At 39.7% G+C, this 21,711-nt stretch overlaps 1 protein-coding gene across 1 annotated transcript in view; it reads left to right on the forward strand.

The window, feature by feature from the left end:
* The first annotated feature begins 1,641 nt into the window (after window positions 1-1,641).
* The window catches only part of LOC119654976 (dopamine D2-like receptor), a 571,742-nt gene continuing 551,672 nt past the window's right edge, over window positions 1,642-21,711 (forward strand). The window contains exon 1 of the mRNA XM_038060636.1: window positions 1,642-1,746. The gene's annotated coding sequence lies outside the window, so the exon portion shown is untranslated. The remainder of the gene's footprint in view (window positions 1,747-21,711) is intronic.

The raw sequence follows: 21,711 nt of genomic DNA on the forward strand, positions 1-21,711 counted from the left end.
CTTTCATTACCTTCCCTCTATGCATTCTCAATAATTTTAATTAAGTAGATCCTATCCTTCATTCAAACCAATATGTAGAAGCCAACACGATTCAAATTTATTATATTTTGTTGCTTCAATTATGATTTGGAGGAACAAAAAGTTTCAGAAGTTCTACATTCAAGTGTCAATTAAATGCTGGCAAATTTAATTGAAATTACTATTTATAACTCGTCCTTTTCAATAGTTTAGACATTTCAATTATTTAATGGCATTACTTCCGCCTGTCTGATTTTAAGGTAGCACATATAGGTTTATGGAGGCGCAGGAGATGCTGCTGAGTTAAAAGCCTTTCATCTTTGATCATCTCCAGGATAAAGAAAAGTTTCTTTACAGGCACATATGAGTCAGGGAAACAAGAAGGATTTCGTCAACAATAATCACCGCAAGTCAACACATTCCTTCAGATAATTCACCCTTCCCCTATTTTATAGCAACATGTTGCTGGAATCGTTCGAATTCCGAATAACAGTTCGTCTATGAAGCGCATGTTCCAGATAACTTTCAATGTCACAAGGTGAAAGGATTCTTCCCTTGAAATATATTTCCCCTTCGAAATTAGTCACTGCTCTTTCGAAGTACTGTGATTTCGGCATTCCCATCCCATTGTCCTCTGGGGTAGGTGGAATGAGCGGCACTCATCCTACCCTCGTGGCAAATTCGAAATTATAAGGTATACGCGGCGAATTCACTAGGGGAACTTCACATTTGCAGACAGCGTGTCTTCTTGTCTCGCAGCAAATATCCTTGCAAAGGACTCTTGAGCAAGTTCGAGTTTCGATTAAGCGACTGTTTCGACGCCGAGGTCTGGCGAGGCGAATCAGGCAGATTTAACATCCTGATATCTCGGCACGGTGCTCATCCTGTCGTATCAGCCTGCCAGGACCAACGCGGTATGTTCACCTTCTTACTTGGCTCCCGGCAGTCCCATTCTACGAATTTTACGGGGGGTTTCGCCACGCTCACCATAAATATACGTTCGCTTGTAAATATCTTTTGTTCGTCCTGTTCGTAGTTTGATCGTTGGTAGTTCGTTTATCGGGAGCATCCTTAATATCAGTGGGGCCTGGTACGCCGCCCAGCAAACATGTTCCGTTAATGGGTTCTCGGCTCGTGTTCGCGGATATAGCTAGCTTTCCTGGCAAGGCAATTAAGTCCTGAAATTGACCTATCTTATTCCAAATAAATAATCGGGAGTTTTTGGGTGAATGAAGATTTAAAAATTTAAGGAAGAAAATTAAATTCTTGTTTCATTTGGATCCTTTCCCGGATAAGGATAATCATATGGTGAATATTTCTTGAGTTATATTTGTTGTTAAATAATGGCGCGGTTATGAACGATTCAGTGTCCGGGTCAGTAGATAAGGTTTTGTTCATGTGATTTTTCTCCTGTCTTGGCGTCCCCGCAAAAAATGGGTTGGTCTTGAAAAGTTTCCTCAAGTTTCCTCATTAGTTTGTATACTTAGTGAATTGCTCACGAGAGAAATATTAAATCCTTAAAGTGATGCTAAGTGACGGTGTTGTTCCGATTGGTGTATTTGTGCTCTGTTGACGCCCCGTTCGGTGCTCGATACCTTCCTTGCAAAGTGGTGATAGGATGCAAAAGTCAACAAATTGAAACTTTAACTTGGATGGAAAATTTATCGGAGGAAAACGTTGCGGCATCCTGAATTCACCGTTCCAGTGAATATACTCATAGAAGAAAACGTAATGTAAATTTATATCAGTTGTTTCAGGATATTGTTCCAAAGCTAAGAGTCCTGGCGAGGTAGTGATGTAAGCACGTTCTGTTCTAAATTCAATCAAATCAAGGAATGAGTTTACCTCGGTCGGTGCTCTATGTACTGCACTGAACTTTCCGATAGTTTCGTAATTGTAGCATATTGAAGACTTCGCTACCAAAGGCTTAAGCTTTGCTGGCTCCTTTTTCACTTCATCACAGCATTAGAATGCTTCTGGATAAAGTATCTCGTGTTGCAGAAGGTAATACGAGACAGATGTTCTTAGCAAACTTCTTTTCAAGAAATTCGCTTTCTTCGGTGTTTGAGGTAGATAGTATGAAGGGTACTCGGTGAAGGAATCTTGGAAACTGTAGCACCTTCAACAGGAAATTGGTATGCAGACAGTAGCGTCTACTTCTTAAAGGATTATCGGCATACCACTAAGGATTTACGATATTGTCTCGGAATGTGAGTGATGAAGGCAGCGGTAAATTGTATGATTTGTTATATTTTCATTCCGGTGGTGAGTGGTATATAACCACGATATTGTGTTCTAATTTCCGGGAGGATTTTGTGTTGACTCTTCTTCCTGAATGTTTCAGAGGCGACGTTAACCTCCCCTTCAAGTTAGTTGAGAGCTTGATATGCTTACCTTGGAAAATTGTGATAATAATAAGGGTTGGTATTCCCCTGGAGTACGTATGATTTCATTTAGTTGAAAACTTTTGATTCTTGGAATTTGGGGAGACCGGATTGTTCATTACGGTATCTGTGGTACTATCTATTTAATCAGGAAACTCTCCCAAGTTTTAGCGATGATTATTTGTGTCTAAGGAGCACCAATGTTCACCGCTTAGGTTTATTATCTTCGGAATTCTTGAGTGATTAACTACCAGATCCAATGGTGTTACTTCTTTATGAACACATCCTCTACGATATTGGGGATGTATTCAATGGAAGACCAGTCAAAATTGAGACCGTCTTGTATCGTCATTTTTAATGATCTGGGCTTCTGCTTTACCCGTTTGCATTTAGCTATATATTTTCGACCCGTTTTCCTGCTTTGTGGACGTGCTTCTTGGCTTATGTTCTGAATTGGTCATTTCGGCAGTTTATTGCTTCCGATACAATCGACGATGCCGGCTTTTTGTAGTTTTGCTGATCTAATGCGTGGACATTTGCAGTTTATTGTAATGTGGTACATGTCTCCCTTTTTATATTGAATTCGTTATTGACGCTTGTAATGTGTAGCTTAATGTGTCTGAATATTTGGAGGTCAATCACTCTGGAAGTTTTCTCAGAAGTTTATTTAAGGGTTGAAGTTTTATTTCTATTTAGTTGCTTCACGAGGACTTGGTAGATGCTAAAGTTTTTTTGCTGTATCTGTTTGGAGTTATTTCTGCAGAACTATGAAAGTTATTCTTTATCTTAACTAGCTAATTCCAAATTTCGTTCTCGTTCTCCTTTGGGCAAAAATTCGGTTTTATTCCAAAGTACCTCTTATCTGTCTAAAGTAGCAGTAGAAAGATACTATTTGTTTATTTGTGCCGACACCTTGGGCATTAGGTAGCATAACTATAAGTCAACTAGTCTATAACTTTGAAATGGAATTCAAAATCTCCCGTATTTAGGATTCAAAACTCTAACACTTCTTATCTATGTTTCCTGAAACCAAACAGAACCTATTTTAGCTTCCAAAATCTCTCAAGACATGATAGACTCAAAGTTCATACTGTACAATACAATGATCATACCCTCATATCTTCCTTGGAGGGTTAGCGAGCTCTTAGCTGCATTCGCCAGGAGAATCATCTGAAGAATTTTTTGGTCCCTTACACAACGAAAAAAATTATGAACGGCCATTGTAGAGAAAATTCGACCCTTTACGGTGGTGGTTATCTGCATGGGTAAAGATGATCCATCCCGAAATATCTGCCATTTTTATTCTAGAGAAAGAAGACATGACTGATCTTGGCACAGATGGAACGATGAGGTTATTTGGCTCCTGGTATAGGAATCGAATTGATATACTTTAGTAGAAAACTGGAAGGGTTGAATTTCCATACTAAGGCAAACCTAGATCGGGCACCGGTTGTTGCGCCGTTGATTCCTATTGTATCCTTTTTAAGTATCATCATCATTTATTTCCTAGCTTACATAATAAGTTGTGATAGGCGGGTCATTTAATCTGTATGGGTGAGCATGATCCAGCCCGGAAAGTCTATAAGAGCAATAACGAGAACGTGCCGGACCCTGCCTTAGATGGAGCGATGACGTATACCAGGCCACCACACAGTTTATAGGGATATCGAATTGGTGGACCTCGGTGCAAAACCGGGATGTCTGGAGTTCCCCAGTAAGGCAGCGTTAGACCGGGTATCGCTTGTTGCGTCGTTGATGATAATCATCTACACGAATCGGTAACCCGGTATCGGCGGCTTTTATATTCAACGTAGTAGCTGCTACCCAGGCCCTCTAGGAAGCATAGAAGCCTTGCAATTGGATACTGTGGACAAGCTGATGAAAAAACGTTTTTTAAGGTTTCCATCACGAGAGCTAGAACATGCTGGTAGACCCCGAGTTCAAAGAGTAAGTTAATACCAACGCTTTTATCCATAAAATATATATTATGGTAGCATCAACACGTTTGGGGTTCAAAGATCTTTGTTCCAAAAAATAATGGCTTTGAGTTCGACTGTCACCCGTAATTCAAACTGAAACCAAATTGAAACTAATCGACTATTCAACTTGACCATGATAATAGCGCCTACCTTTGTATCTATCTTCACGTTAAGTCCTCTAAATTGTTCAAATGGTCACTCTTTTCAATTTATTGTACACAACAACAAAAAACTTTCCCTTTACTGAACTATTTCCCAGGACACGCTTCTGCTTTCAACTTTCAGAATCTGAATGATGCGACATTTACCCGCCGGTAGTCGAGATTTGCTTGACATTATCAGCCGCCACTGTTCTAGTAGTTTTTCAGCCGATCAAAAAGAAAGTTGTTTCTTTTCTAGAATGGTAATTAAACATTTTAGCTCCCGCACGCATTAAAAATAATCCCAGGCTGTACTTGCCAGCATGCGAATAGCGCCAGTGGACTCGTTTTCCAAAAGTACATACGTTTTCCAAGTACATACATACAAATGTTTCTCTATTGCTTGCTAAGATCCGTTAGGCAAAAATATTTTTGATTGTATGGTATGATGGAAAGGTGCATAGCCTTGTAGAAAAAAGAAGGTTAATGATCATTTTAGTTTGGAAAAGTACTAAATTGTGCATTTGCTAAACAGGTTTTAGGGTCACTGGCGGCTTTCGGCTTCGTAGGTTTGGGGTAGCAAGTTTAAAATAAAGCTGAAATGGTTATTTAAAATGAATTCTTAAAAGACATTTATTAATGTTGAATCGAGATGATATTTAGAAAATTAAAAATGAGAATTTCCTTAGAAAATGGCGAATTCGAAGTCAATAGCAGACGAAGGGCAACTCATTGTTTCTGGCGTTGATATGAGAAGAGATCTGCGTTCAACCAGCCTTTTTTGACATCTCAGTGCCTTTCTTCTATTCGATTTAGAATTGTCAGTAATCCTTTATTAATCAGAAGAAGATTACAAAAAGAATTACTTCACTCTCTCTATTTTAAAAAAGCTGCAAATGAAATCAGATCTGATATATTAATTAAAGTGGCTCTTCTTTCTATCTTTACATCTAGCAAAGGTTACTGACCTTGATTGGATGTTGTACATCTACAAAAAAGTTTGTCATTTGGCCAAATAAATTCTTAGAGAAGTCGATCCTTCTGATCTGCATTTGGTTGTTTGATTTTGGGTGAGAGGACTATGTAAGGGTAAGCATATTCTTGATGTTAACGTTCAACATGGCACAATTAGTGGAATCCACAGAAGCCGCAGTACTCCGGGAAAGTTATTGCCTTTGTTATAAAATTATTGGATGAAAATTTCCATGAGATGAAGACGACCTTTGTTGCAGGGAAACTCTTTTAACAGAGTTGAGTTTTCCACTTTACCAATTTAAAGTGGGAACCGGGGTTATCACATTGATTTAACATGTATTGCATGTTGCAGTATTTTGGAAAAAAATTTTTCTTTCCTTCAATATAAGATCTTCCGATTAACTCGCACTGAAAAGGGAGAAAATGGTTCCAGAAATTTCGTGCATGTACGTAATAAAGCAATGAAAATATTTAGCCAAAAAGGAAACTTTTTTGACTGTTTCGTATTTAGGGGTTTATGTGAGCGACCAAGACTACCACGAACTATTGACTTATTTTATTATAATTTTGTCCAAAAACTTATAGATAGATACGCAACGTAGAAAGCTTTCAATGGAGTTTTTGGATTTTTCAAAATAAAACTTTATTATGTGGATCCTGATTGCTTGAACTACGTTGATGGTTGTCTACCTTTTACTTTCTTCTTGTAGGCTTTTGCGTAAGAAGTGTATAGCTTGTAGGTAACTTTACTTGCGCTTGTCTTGGAACAAGCCCGGTAGACCAGCTCCTCATTTTTAGAAACCTTACCTTGTTGTCATTTCTTTGTCATATTTGTAATTGCCTTCGTAAGCTCTTAAGAGCTGTCATTTCATCCCCGGAAAAAATTCACGTTTAATACTGTCCTATTCTTGCCATTTTAAACTTTTCCTTTACAAAAATAATTTCTATATTCATCATTAACGCCGCTCCAACCGCTCCTAGTTATAAGCGCAAGAAATTCCGACTTTTCGCCGAGGTCCTGGCCTACGTCATCGCTGCATCTGAGGCAGGGTCTGCCACATTTTATTTTTCTATCATCATTTAAGCCAAATAGTTATTGTAATAGAAGTTATTGTAAGCAGAAGTAGGCTTTAGTGGATTCCATTGTCGTAGCTGTTATCGGTTGTGATTTTCGACCCTAGATAGGGAGAGTTATTAGTGGTCTCAAAGTTGTAGTCTCATATATTTGTTGTTCTTATTTGACCACTACAATTTGGTACTGTTGTTCCTCTGGTTTTTTGTATATTGCCTTTCTTACTTTTCTCATCAATTGGAGTTTTATACCAGCCCTCGGGGAAAATATGTTGCGTTACCGTTTGTTTAAGCTCTTGTCAGTATTTGTGAAATGCGCAGTTCCGGTGGCATAAAAGAGCCACTTCTAACACCTTAACTGGTCAATCTAGTTTGAATTCCTGTCGATTTTGAAATCATTGATAAGACGCGACAATCACCATGAAAGTAGTTATACAAATGACCATCTGATTTGGATGGGCAGAGCTATCAGGAAAACCTGGGAAAATGAAGAAACTTGGCCGAAACTGCTCCGCTAGCAGTTAAATACAGCTTAGCTAGAATGCTTCGGCGATACTTAATTGCGATGGAGGGGGACGGGCGTGGGTTTGTTGCAAGCTTCAGTCCCCTCTTGTCTTGGGTGTGAAGTGACTCTCTATTAAAGTTGTCACTGTTCCGTATTGTAGTGGAGTTGGTGCTCGCAATTTGGGTTAAGCTCCATGTGCCGGATCCAGGGAGGAGCGCGACCTTTAAAAACGCCCAAGGGTCAGCCTTCTGGGCAAGCTCCATCCAACTGTTACCATTGATGCATACCATATTTTAGGAGTGCATGAGAAAGTAGAACGTGCACAAATTATTTCACTTAAGACAACTGAGGTACATGTCCTGTGCAGACGCCGGAGGATAAACTATGGCAAGTGCATAGACTCTCTTATCCATAATGACTGATCCACTACAATGGACTATCATATTAAGCAACAGCTCTTGAACTGTGACCCACACAACTTTAAACATCACCACCTCGTATCTAAAGGAAACCAACGTTGTCAATCCTGAGGCGGCTGCATGTGAGATTGCAACATTAGCTGAATCCGTGAGACAAGTTTTTTGCAATAACGAAAATGATTACAAAGTAGTCATTTTATAGTGATTAGGTATGCTATCGGATGGCTTTCTTTATTTAACGTTCTTTGAAGTTCTTTAATTGTTGGATGCACTCGCCTTTTCGCGAAAAATTTTCGATTTTTTTCCATATGACGATGCCATTACAGATATCTAAAGAGTGGGAAGTATATTTGGACCAAATATGAGCCGTTGTGCAGGTTTTCTGGTCAGACATGGTTTCATCCATTAGTAGGAACCAAGATTAGTGTAATCTGAGGCTTGAATTCGAATTTTCTCAACCCGTAACTGCGTCAAAATACGCGTCGATTTTTCCTTTGTAAAGAATAAATCCGTGTTTGATTTGATTTTTTACTTTTTCCTTTCATGACTCTCAGTATTCTCCTCAGAAATTTGCGCCTACTTCAGTTCACACATTTCGTGGAAACCTTGGAATAAGCGTTTCCATTTTGTTTCGTTGGTACTTGACTTATCAAGAAGTGAAATGTGCCATAGGCAGTCATCCTTGCGTATAATATACTTAACCAGAACACGCCAATTGTATGTATAGAGCTCAATACCTCCAGCAAGTGTCTACGAGGATAGCATATCAAGAACACGCAATATATCTAGTCATGCCTTGTTGAAAGTAATTATTTTGCAGCTCAGATAAGGGAATAACATTAAATTGAACGTTATCATGAATAAAGGCCAGACGGTATTGCACAAGGGTCAAATACTGGAATTATGAAAAGCTAGCATTCAGAAAAGTTATCCACCGGGCTGAAAAGATCCTTTCGAGAACGGGTTTTAAATAATAATTCTACTATGATTCGTTAACCGGTGGTATCGTACCCTTTTCAAAAACCCCAACCCATTTTGGGAATATCTAGGAGAATAAGTTTTTTCGGAATTTATGAGCAATAGTCGCAGGTTCGATTACAGTCATATAATATCTAACCTCAAAGGAAGTTCGGTACTGTCACATATTAAAAAAGAAACCGCGCGTTGTACGGTATACACGAGATGCCTATTTGAAATCTACTCTACAGGGATGCGTCATTCACGTCGCTTATTTTAATTCCAGAATAGTAAGGATCTTCTAGTATACGACATTATATTCGCTAAACATTAACTGGCATTTGCTGCATTCGCTACGATATAATTCATCACATTTGGATGTTTACTAATCGATTTTGAAACAACCTCACAGTCATCAATCCGCATGTTGACAATGTTATGTTTGCTGCGGCCAGCGGTATCGATTACCTCAATTTTTTCCTTCCCCATTCCCAGTTTCCCGGTACTATTTGCAGTGGAACCCACTCTCCCAAGATAAGCGACGATCGAATCGCCCCAAGAGTACTTGGCACAGAACAGTAGAGAAGATGTGCAGGCATCTCATGAAATCGTGGGGGAAACTGAAGCGCACTTCAGGTAACCGCGAACTTTGGCACGTAGGTGTGGTTGACGTGCTATATTCCATTAAGGGGTAAACCTCCTGCTGTAACAATGTACTCCTGTATCCTTCATTGATCTTTGGGAGAAAATTCTCGATTAGCCTAGCTTTGCATTCAGGGATACTGAATTTCTCTAAGACGGCCCTAATCCTGTTAGCCGATTCAAAATCACGTTTGATGTCAAGAGTTACTATAGTCCGCTTAAGGCACTTGGTATTCCATCGGTCATCAACAGGGTCGTTGTTATGGTAAACAATGAGTTTCTTATATGAATGGGAGCAGTCTATTCTATACCACTCCCTCCAATCAATATAGCATGGTATTTAGAAGTATAGGGCGATATGAAGAGAGATTTTTGTGGTTTTAGTACCAAATCGAACATAAACACTCACGCGCCCTGCATGACCTCAACAGTCAGTTTCAAGGCTTAACAGTCAGTTTAAAGGCTTCGTTTTGAATTCCACCCAATTACGGAGCTTTATAATCAGCAATGCGTTTGCAGATCTTCTACAGTGCCGCTTTGCACCTGAAAGTACCGAAGAACCGTTCCGCTGTATCATAGAAAGATTTTTATTACTTTCAAGAAGAGTGGACGTGTACAGGTGGCTTTTGCTCATGACTTGCTCATAAAATCTTTGTGAACAGGGCTTTAAGGGATCATGTACATTTCAAGACACAGTTTTCTGTAATATTTTTACTCATTCCGTTGTATGCCCTGATTAAGACTGCTTTTTAGGTGTGTAGTTCTTAGTTATTCGGTCTTTCTCTTATTCTTTGATAAAGTCCTGTGTCCGGACAGACTAGGAGGATATCAGAGAAGGAAAAAGACCTTCGTTGATGAAAAGAGGCCTATGTCTGAGATAATAGTTTTGTCTGGATTTGGTGTTATTCCTGACCACGTTACTCAATATTTGTCTATGCTCAACTTTCTGCGTAAGAATGATGCTCTGGAGGACGATGTCTTGGGCACGGACGGGGGGATCCCGGTTGGAGGAATGCATCATTCGGGGAAAACGGGTACGAGGAGGACGAGCAATTGCCAGGCTGCAGAAGGACTGTCATAAGTTCCACCTTTGGCCTTAGCTATCAAGAGATCGGGAAGAGGCATGCACTAGATTGGGAGAGTAGAGATTCGCTAAAAGGAGATTCCGCAATAGGATAAATAAAAGCAAAGTTTACTGCTGGCAGGTCCTGGTTGTACTTGGTTTTAAACTCATCCGTAAAATGTGGACTCTGAGGAAACCCTGCTTCCTTAATGCCGAATAGATGGACACGACATTATTTCCAGCATATCCCGTTCATGTTGACGTGAACAGCATAAAAGGCACTAGTGATTTCCCACTTGTCGCCATAAAAGAGCTGGAAGAGTAGTATTTCGGCTGAGGTACAGAAACTGGTGTTTCACCGTTGCGTGGACCTACTGCCTGGCGCAGTTAAAGTTTACTGAAGTAGGAATCTTTTCTCTCGTTGACCAACAAAGGCAACGGAGACCTTAATTGCCGTCTGCATACCGATCCTTCTATATACTTAATACAGTCGAGTCATGAGGCATATGACTGCGCATCTTATTGGAAATTTAGGTTCCTGGCCGTACCCAAAAAATGGTGAGATTAATTATTTCCCTAACCAGCTACCAAGTGGGCACAAGGAGTGGAGTGGAGGTTTTCAGGTCAATACTTTAGGGAGATGCTGGGGAGAGATTGGATGCGGGAGGGCTAGTCAAAAGTAGTGCGTCAAATGCTTTCAAACTAGTTAGCAGGCGTCACTACAAGTTTTATTCTTTCTTTCTTGATGGTTTCATTTCACGAACAATAATACCGAGTTTGGTCGAACTCTATTTCTAAAAGTCGAAACCTGTCGTGAATATTAAAATATGTATTTCAATTATGCAGAATAGCGCTCATTTATGGTTTTACATCAGAAACCAACGTTCGCGGCAGAATCTGAAACCAAAATAACAACAGTAACTCTCTTTCTCAATATTGTTAAGAAGGTAGCAAGAGCGTCCCGAATCGAATAGAGAGATTACGAAAGAAGTTTCGAAGAATAAGAAAAGCAAATCGCCTCAAAAACTGCCAGGGAAGCCACCTCAAGAAAGGCCACCTTTCTAAGAGATCTAGGGGAGAACGTAACGTATATCAGGCGAACGCAGAAAGGTGGATCATTTCTGGCGATTAAACGTGATGAAAATCACTCGGAAAACTTCCACAAAAAAATCCAGGGAAAAGGCACAAGAAAAAGCTTTGTTTCGATTGAGTGCAAGGATCTGGAAGAGATCACCATCAAGGTTGAGTTATGCGAAGCGTGACGGTTGCAATTAGGTTTACAATTTACACCGATTCAAATACTGTAAGGATGAGAAAAGCTTGTTGAGATACTCAAATTTCGATGATAAACTTACCGCCCGAAGTAGCGAAAAATGCCGTAAGTAAAGTATGTTTGGGTTGTCTGTCGACTCAACGAGCAAATATCGCTAAGAAAATGCTCCAAATGTCTAGAGTTCGAACACGTGGCGAAAAACTGCAGCAGCCTACCTGGCAGATTTGACCGATGTCAAGCTTGCGCAACTATGCTGCGTTCTTCAGTTCTATTTGTTGTTGATTTGTTGCGTTCTTTAGTGCTATTTGTCTTTCACCAAGGTATCGATGGGGACCATGCTTCCTATCAGACATGCCGTTTCATGAGATGCTGTACGCTGGAGACACAATGTTCGAAATGTACTTAGTTTGGTGTGAAGTTCCAAATTTTTTTCGACATAATTTTTTATCTAATGCCAATGTCCAGACAGGAACTGCATAAACCCAAATGGAGCTAACAAATCTCCAAACAAAGATTCGACGTCTCTCGTTTGGCAATATTCTCCAGATGCTTTTATGGGGAATCTCTCAAAATGTGTAGTTTATGGTGTAGTTTCCGGTCAATCATGATTTTTAGATATTTGAACCCTGTGTGCGAATATATTGCTTGCTTGCCAATCTTTCTATCTTTATAGATGTTTCCTTTCTTCGGTTCGTGAGTAAAACTACGAGCATGAGACCAGCATTCTTAAACTAGGAATTGCGTGGTTGTGGTCGGTCACTTCGATGTCATCTAAAACCCCATTAACGACGAACTCTTTAGGGGATCTACAGCGTCGCCCTTATAAATTAGTATTCATAACAGAGGTCCGAGGATTGACCCTCGTTGAACCCCATAGTTTGTCCGATGAGTTTTATGTTCAATGTCCGAATCGAAGCCCAACAGCCTCTCCAGGAGGAATTCAACACTGACCCCACAATATATTTGGAAGTAGCCAATTTAGTTAAAAGTTTAATTACTTCGCTCTACTTCGTAGAATTAAAAATAGTCCTCATATCGATATTAGCTATTACGTAAGATTTACATGCCTCCATTTCTATTTCTGAAGTTTTCATTAATGTACTGATTGCAATGGTAGATTTCGTCTTTCAGAATACGAACTGCGATACTAAGCAGACTACCCGCTTTTCCAGCGATCAGCAAAGGGCTTTTCTAAATGACCCGTTTGAATAGTTTATAGGACAAAGGTTCCCTCAGAAAATTATTTGGCTTCAACTTCTGTTGGTTCAATTTTGTAGGGACAACTTTACTTTCAGGCACGCCGTTAAATTTTGAATTAACGTTGAACTTGTCGATAACCTTCTTTACCGCTTCAAGGACTTCTTCTGCGGTTGTGTTGGGAATTTCATTGGGATGTGCCTGAACAGGGAGTGGTTTGCCTCACTTGGTACTTGCGGGAAAAGAGTGCCAATAATGTCCCGTTGCAAATCAGCACTGATGACTTGATCGCGTTTTACGGATCCCAATGGGCCAGAGTTTGCTACTTTGCATAATCTTTTAGTAAGCGGTTGTGCTTACCGAAATGCTTGTATGCAAAAGTTTTCTTGCCTTTTTATATTGTTTGTACAACTCTTCTCGCTTAGGTTGGTTGGCGGTAAACTAGATTTTGTGGCATTAGCTAATTCCAGAATTCCACTCGAAATTGGAAATTCCTTTCTTGGATACAATGCAGCGTCTATGGAAGAGTTGCTTGCTTTCAACTTCCATCAATCTCTTTTGCAGCTTTCCTTTGCTCACTACTTTAGTTCAGGTGGAGCCGTTGGTGTGTTTATTCGTAGACTTAAGATGGGTAAAATTGCTGATTACACCGGTGGTCTCTGTCCGTGATTCGTGCTACCAAATGAAAGCTCAGAATTTGACATCACTTGGAAAGTGGAGGTTGTGGGGGAGGTGGAGGTTAGGTCCAGTTATATGTCACTTAAATAAATGGGTCATTCTCAAAACTACGTATCCAAAAATTCTAACTAAAATGATTATATCCTCTATATACTGATATTCTATTTTGAAAATTAACCACCTTTTGCATCCGAAAAGTATAACATTTTCCAGCAATATATAAAGCATCATACTAGAAAGTTTGGTGAAAACCTTATTATTATTAAGAAAACTTGAATAGGTCAAAGTCGTCTATTTCGCATGAATTTATTGCATCCCAAGAAACCGTATGTGTATAGAATGTGGGAATTACATTAAAGTGAGTAGTCTGACTTGCATATTACGAGCTTTTTATAAATGGAGTTGTCGAGCGCCAAAATATTCTTACGCAAAAAGCTTTCAAAAACGTTTTCAATTTGTTTGATTTCATGAACACAGTCGGGTCGTAACTGTTAGCCTGCGAATGATCTTGTATTTTAACAGGTCTCAAAACAGCATTTTTGGTTCAAAAATGTCCGATGCCGTTTCGGAAGTTTGTATAAGAGTGACGAGGATTCTAGAATATCGAAATTGACTTTTCCGGTACAAAGGCGAAAACCCAACCCGCACGATCCGTTCAGAACTACTTTCGATTTTGGTTGATTTAGTTGTTGAACCAGCTGGTTTCGGGCTTCATCCATATTAGCTAGTTAGTTGCTCACATTTTTATTCGAAAAATTTTGAGAACTTTTAAAGTGAGTATCTAAATTCATCGCAATAAAGTCATGGTTGCCACAAATGAACGTGATTACTTGCATATTTGTCCTGAATCTTTCTTGATTTATTTCGATTTATGGCTAATTAAAGACCACCTCACATTGAGGAGATGAGGTAATAGTACCCCATCATCCCTAGCGACAATATGATTGATGGAAATGGGCTATTATATTAGCATGGCATTGCTCCTGGGAATTCGGGTGAGTTTTATTTGATTTTATCCGTTGCTTCTGAAGGGATGGTTTCCTCAATTAACGGAGCCAACCTTCACCTTTTTGGCTCGGAGAAATAAAGGCCTGAAAAGGTGAGATGGGAAGGCTAAGCTGCCCTTAACAAAATATTGTTGAAAACATAACTAGCAAAGCAGAAGATTCCCATGGGAATAATATAATTGGGGGAATGTTGTCAGGATTAAGGTATATATTCGTAATTGCAGCTTCTTACTACCAGCATTCAATGTAGAACGTCTGCCTAATGTAGCGTTTGAAGTCAGCAACAAATCTGTGATATAATTTCACCCTTAACAAATCAGGCGTGAACGTTTCGCGACATTAATTTTCAACCCACAGCCCAGGATGACACAGGGATTTAGGTTATTTTAATTAGGTTTCTAATTTAAGTCCCTTATCATCCTTAGTCCTTCCTCTTTAAATATTGATTTTACGTTTACGCTAAGCGGAGACAGGCTCTTGTAAAAATTTGAAATATGATATTGAGGGTATTGCACTCTATTTTAAATTTATTTTCACCCACAAATATGGTTATAAATATCTTTGATCGAAAAATGACCTTTAGGGAGGTTTGACGCTTTCAAATGATAGCAATAAGTTAGGCGTTGACTATTGGAACATCTGATTTAGAGGCCGAAGTAGGGAGGGGAGAATGTTTGCATCATATATTTCTTGTTTTATTATTGAAGTACTTCCAGCGCTTTTTTGTGACTCATTTTCTATTGAAAGGATATCGTTTGACCCATATCCATTTGCATCTTTTCCATATCACGAAAAAAACGTTGTGAGATTAGGTGGCGAATGCAGTTTACAGATACTAGCTAAAAACGGTCGTGGAGACAATTTCAATAGAATCGCATCATTGCAATGCTCCGCAGTAGTTATCGCACAATTAAGTGCATTTTGCCTAAGTGATCCGGTACAGGCAATTCAGAAATATTTATGTATGTAATGCTATGAAATTGTCGGATGAGCATTCGCATTAGGGAAAGTTTAGCCTCGGGATTTTTGCTGTTGCGGGCAGCTACCAAGATGTGCATTCGATTGCTTGAGGTGATAATGAGGTGATAAATTAGAAATTGGCTACGTTATGTAATAATTGGTTGCGATGGTTTGTCATGCGTTGAGTAGTATATAATTGTGCAGTGAAGTAAATTTCCTGGAATAATTAATAATTTTATTTTTAATACAGGGATCCCTTCCTCCCTACCGGGGAAACTCTTACTAAATGGTATAATGGCTGGAAAGTACCGGGTTAGGTAGGGTTCCTAATAGGCCACACCTCTTCGACATCTGTGATATGAAACGTTTTATGTATTTCTTAATGCTCATCCATTTACTTTGTCAGAATATTCAATAAATTTGCACAAAAGTGGCAAATTTGACCCTTTATTTTTAGTAAAAGTGTGGCTTCCATCAAACTTGGTACTATTATGTTCTGCAGTACAGCCTATACTACTTCGAAATTTGATGACTCTAGGATAAACTTAATGAAGGTTTCTAGTCAGTCTCTAAAGGACATACTAACTACTGGTAATATACTATTATTAACTTTATTTAGACAGGTCTCGGCCTGGAGAGTATTTTGAGGTCTAGATATTATGTGCATGGGCCACCATAATTTTTTTCACATTTTTGGATTGGGTAGTTTCTAAAAACGGCTATATTCATCGAAAAAATGTACACCCCACTTTTGCATATATGGGGATCTTCGCATAAACTCACCGTAGAGCAATATTACTCACTGCATCCATCTTTTCATCAAATTTCGTATTAATAGGAGAAACCGTTTTTGAGAAAATGAGTGTGATAGACAGACAGACACACGTACAGACAAAACAGTTCAACAGTAGTTCGCAGAAACACTTACGGCGTGCTTCAAAGAAGGGAAGCAACAGAAGCTTGTGCTAATTCCGTAAACCAAATAAACCTTTGGGCGCTCTTTCGTGCTATAGGCCTATGTGCCTATTAAACGACATTGACAAACTTTTCGAACGAACTATGGAACACACCGCAGGGTTCCACAAGGAACAGTCCTCTTTAAACGGAGGTGTAGTGAAGTTTGCTACGACCTAACTCAATTCCCAAGCCGACACGGAGGGTAGCGTACATACCTGTATCGCTTCGATTGTGACGACGCTCCATCCGAGAATATCATGGACCCCATGCTAGCGTCTGAAACAATTTTGAGGGTGGACGAAAGACGATTCGCAACCTGTTGAGGAAGGAGGAACTTCGGAGGACGGTGATAAGTAGTAATACGAACCGTAGTTCCTAACTGTGGGGCAAGCGAAAGAGAAGGAGGTAATTTTAGAGAATAAAAGTCTCACATAACTGTATGGTAGGAGCTAGAGGTAAGTTTTGAGCTTTTCCATCTCCCCGCTAAAAAAAAAAGCAGACAGACAATAGACCGATTTTAATGAGGTTTCGTTTCACAGAAAGCCTAAGTAAAATGCTGAGATCAAGGAAAAAGATGAATCCTTCCTGCTTTGTATGTTCTATTATTACTTGAAATTTATGGACCACTTCAGCATAAACGGCACTGTTTTTAGTATTTCAAAAGTTACACATATTCCTTTCTTGGTTTTGGCTCTTTAATTTCCCGTCAGATAGATCGGCGAAGTTATTGTAGGTAAATTATGAGGTCTGCCTGGTTGATTTACGATCCACTGGGATCATCTCACCATCTGACGGGTGATTTTTATGCTCGCCGTTTTAATTTTCAATTTCAAATTTTGGGCAAATGATAAGCCCACAACAGCAGGATCACTGCATCGCCATTCCCCATTCGCGTGATGATCCCATCTCCATTCAACATAGTACTTTAGAAATTTAATCGTATTGCCTCCGTATCCTGAGCGATTATAGAAAAGAACACATTAGTTCCGCAAATTTGACGAAATCATGATTATGTACCTATATGACCTCATGACGTAAGGTACCATACTAGAAAGTTTGGTGCAAAACCTACTATTAATAGGAAAGTTATGGCAGGTCGAAATTGTTTCGCGTGCATTTATTCTGTCTAAAGACATATGCATCTACATTGAACGTCAGTATCGTATCAGAGTAACTGGTTTGACTTAGTTGATACATATTCACTACGAGCTCTGTGGAAGTGGAATCATCGACCACCCAAATATTCTTACATAAAAAGAACCTCAAAATCTGAAGCAAAAAGCTTTTAGTTTAGTGTTCTTATGTTGGGTTTGTGATCGACAGTTCAATCCTTCAGTACTTGTTTGGTCCTTCATGGAGTACCTTACATACCATAATCATTATGGTTTAGGCTGGGTACTGGATCATATAATTTCAGACAATATACCTATATTACGTCAAGTTCTAAAACATATCCGTTTGTCACGGAGTCCTGTTAAATTTAAATTGCAGGATTACTGTTGAAATAGTTCTTTTCCGGAAAGCCATTCCTATTCAACCATACCAATGAAATGGGACGTTCAGGAAACTTCACAGCAACATGATGAAAAACGTCCTTAAATTTTGAAGAATTCACAAAGATATCTTGATTCTTTCTGGTGGCAAAGGGAACGTCATTCTGATAATGGAAAGGGACGAATCTATGCACTTCAGACATACAGCCTTTATTGAACCACAAAACAATTAACAAATTGCGTCGGGGTATTCAGTGTGTGTAAGCTGTGTGTGATTGTAAGCTGTCACTGAAAAAATGACTTCTCAAGAGTTAAATAATAGACAAAAACATTTTGAGTTAACAATAATACAACAATCGTTATATAGGTTAAGAAATCCTCCTGTAGCAGGTTCCTTCAAGGATTTTTCTGTCGAATGCGGCTAAGAGGTCCGGAGGAAAACATAAGGACAACGTTATTGCATTTTATAGTTAGAAGCTTTGGCCATATGGCAAAACACTTTATGCCCAGCAGTTGTAAGCAGAAATAGGCTCCACTGGTTGCCAACAATCCCACATTCCATCGTTATATGTGTGCTATTTTTAATTGTGTCTCTCGACCCTTAATAGGAGAAACTCTCAATAATTTCAAAGCGGTAACCTCCCATCTTTATTGCTCTCTGTTGACCAGTGCTATTTGGTGTCAAGATCTCCCTATGACTGCTTTATCTGGCAGTTTGTATATCTAGGCTACGTTTTATTATGCCAATATCGCGGCCATAGGCTAGCCTTAGAAAAGGCCGGGTTAAGGGGGTCAACCTGTGTGAAGGCCGTTTTTTCGCTTTCTTTAGAAATTTTTTGTGAAGAACTGGATAAAGATACAAATACGTATTTTTCACCATTGTTTTTTTTTGTTAATATCTTGACCATGCATAGTAATTCTAGCCCGATAGATTTTTGAAATACAGGATAACTTATACACCCATCTCAAAAAAAGGTGTTTTTCTGCTGCCACGATAGAGGGCGCTGTAATCATTTTAAAGAAAAAATGTAAACGGCATTTTAAAGTGCGGACTAAACTACAGTCCGGAAACTAGGATTATTGAAAAATATTGAAAACTAAATTTTGATGCCTAGTTAAGTTTCTTTAATGAATAAAAAAAATACTGAATGAATCGCAATAATCCTAGTTTGCGGACCGTAGAAATATATTCTGAACAAGTCCTGAAAATTTCAATAAATTCCATTGGATAGATTTTGGGCTATGGTGGCAGCCGATTTTCAAAATGCAGTTTTGAGAAAAACGCATTTAAAAAGTAGTATTCGATTTTTAGCCATATAACCTTAACTAACCATTAATCTACTGTACCTAGTCCATAAACCTTCAGTTTCTTGAAGAAACACATGAATGGACTTGGCTTCAATTCTTGTCGTTTTAGCGAAGTCATTCGAACGTCATTCGGACCGATAAATACGAGCTTTGTTACGGCAATCGATATAAATCTAGCATGTGACTTATCACGTATTTAACACTATAATTTCCGAACGACTCCGAATATCAACAAATCACTTTGCCCATATTTTCTACACTATCTCTAGATACAATTGATGTAAAAAAAAAAAATTTGATTCCGCGGATCTGACACATGGGATGACCCTCTTAAAAAAGTTGTATTTTAGAAAGTTGCGCTTGCGGTACCAGCACTAGAACGTTTTATATTACTTACTCAAACTACCTGAAACTACGTTGCGACTTAACATAACTTAATACTAATATTTACAGTAGGACGTTGTGATATATTGTGCGTGACATCAATGTAGCCCTATCAGGCAAGGGGAGCAAAAAGGGAAAGAAAGGCGCGTTTTGAGTTCGTGCTTACTATTTGACAGGGCATTAAGAATGTGACCAATGAGTTGTTCTGCTCTACTGGTATATATATCTTACGAGTGGGTTTCAATGAAAGAGTTCACACAAAACCTTAGAAAGAGCGTCGCAAGAGATGGCCTTCGTTCTCTTTCGCCCTGTCCTCCTGCTTTATTCTGCACTTCTTCCGCTTGCGTTTGTTTGTTTTTGTAGGTTGTTCGCTTCCGCTCAGGATGTTTACTGAATAGAGACAGGTCCTTTGGTAATTGTCGTGCCCGTACGCGTACCGCCGCGTGTATTGGCGTAGGAACCTGCTTCCTCCAGCTCGAGGCCCGATTTGCTTTGGTTGGCGTGACAATGAATGCTATTCGCGTCACGAACTAGTCGGGCTAGATGAAGAGACAATTGGTCTACGCGCGACCCGTGTTTGGCGAGGTGTCGCGCGCCCCAGTTGCAGCAGATGATGGCAGCATTAACAGTTACCGTTCCTGAGTTGGCAGAGATCGTTGGTACATTCGGGAAATAGGATTAGATCCTTCGATGAACATATGATTGCAGGCATGTAGACTTGTGTCTAGGATTTCTGCATTTCCATCTTAGGCGCGGATTTCCTGTGCCACTGCGGATTGCTAGTGGATCTACATAATGAGCCCATGATTGACTCTGCAACTTCCCTTAGGTCACCAGGAAGAATATCATCCTGCTCACTCAGTACTCTTTCCATCGTTTTTGAAGATGTTTACAAGGCACTCTTTCTCAAGGGTTCTTTCTGAACCCTTTAAGCATAATTTTCAGTATAACATCAACACTAAAGGGTCCCCGATCATTTCTAAGGTGCATCCATTACCACCGCAAAGGCTCGCAGTTGCACGCACGTTCGAAGATCTTCTTAAGCAGGGTTTTTGCATACCTTCAGACAGTTTCTGGTCTTCGCTACATCACATGATCCCTAAATCTAATGGTGAAAGGAGACCTTGTGGCGACTACAGAAGTCTAAATACTTAGAAGATTTCAGACCGATATCGTATTCCACGCTTCCACGATTTTGCGGACTCTATTGCAAACTGGCGTAGTTTCTCTACCTTGTAGTCAGTCAAGGCATACCATCAAATCTCTGTGGCTCACGAAGACATTCTGAAAACGGCAATATGCATATCTTTCGGACTCCTTGAGTTCGCTACGATGACATTTGGACTGTGCAGTGCTGTGCAAACCTTTCACAGGTTCATGTGCTGCGAAATCCCCACTTCTGTTTCGAATATTTGGATGTTTGGGTTGTGCCTTCCTCTGAGTTCGAGAGAGAAAGGCAAATTTCTAGAATCGCAGGTAAATCCTCGGCCACCTGATTACCCCTGAAGGCATCCAAATAGCGATTTCGAGCTTCTTGCTTCCCAAAACTGTTAACAATCTAAAAAGGTTTTTTGGCATGTTAAACTTGTTGTCAAGGCATTTGAGATCCCCAAGGAAAAGCTGGTGGATGCTACACTTCCCCTCAACAAGATGTGGCCCTAGCTGTATTCGTCTGTTACTCAGCCATTGGCGTAGGTGCTGATCTTCACCAAAAAGTGAACCAAATCTGGCAGTCGTTGAGCTTTTCTTCCAACCAGTTGAATCACACTCAACGGAACTACATCATTTATGACTGTGATTTTCTAGCCGCGTACCTTTCATTTAAATACTTGTGGTATTCCCTTCAAGGCAGACCATTCGCAGTATTCACGGACGATAAGCTTTCTCACTTTTGCTTTGAAACAAAAGTCCGACAAAGCGTCCCCTCACCAACTTCAGCACTTCATCAGCTAATCAACTTGTGACAATCAAGACGTGTTTGGAAAAGATAGCATAGTTGCTGGCGCTTTGTCACGTGTCTTATGGGTGAAGGTCCTCCCCACCGTCAATTTTCTGGCAACCGCGGAGGCGCAGAAAGATGACGCGGTTCTTCAGAGCTTGAGGACCAACTCGCACATTTAGGGAGTTTCCTATCTTTGGTTCAACATCCAGTATATACTGCGAGGTCTGAGATAAGAGTACAAGGTAATATACAGGTATTCTGCTCGATTTCCGAGAGAAAGTATTTCACAGCGTTCACTATCTAGCGCTTGCAGGCATTCGGTCTACGAATCAGTTAGTCACTGCAAATCATTTCTGGCC

The sequence above is a fragment of the Hermetia illucens genome, chromosome 4 (assembly GCF_905115235.1).
Source record: "Hermetia illucens chromosome 4, iHerIll2.2.curated.20191125, whole genome shotgun sequence".
NCBI lineage: Eukaryota > Metazoa > Arthropoda > Insecta > Diptera > Stratiomyidae > Hermetia > Hermetia illucens.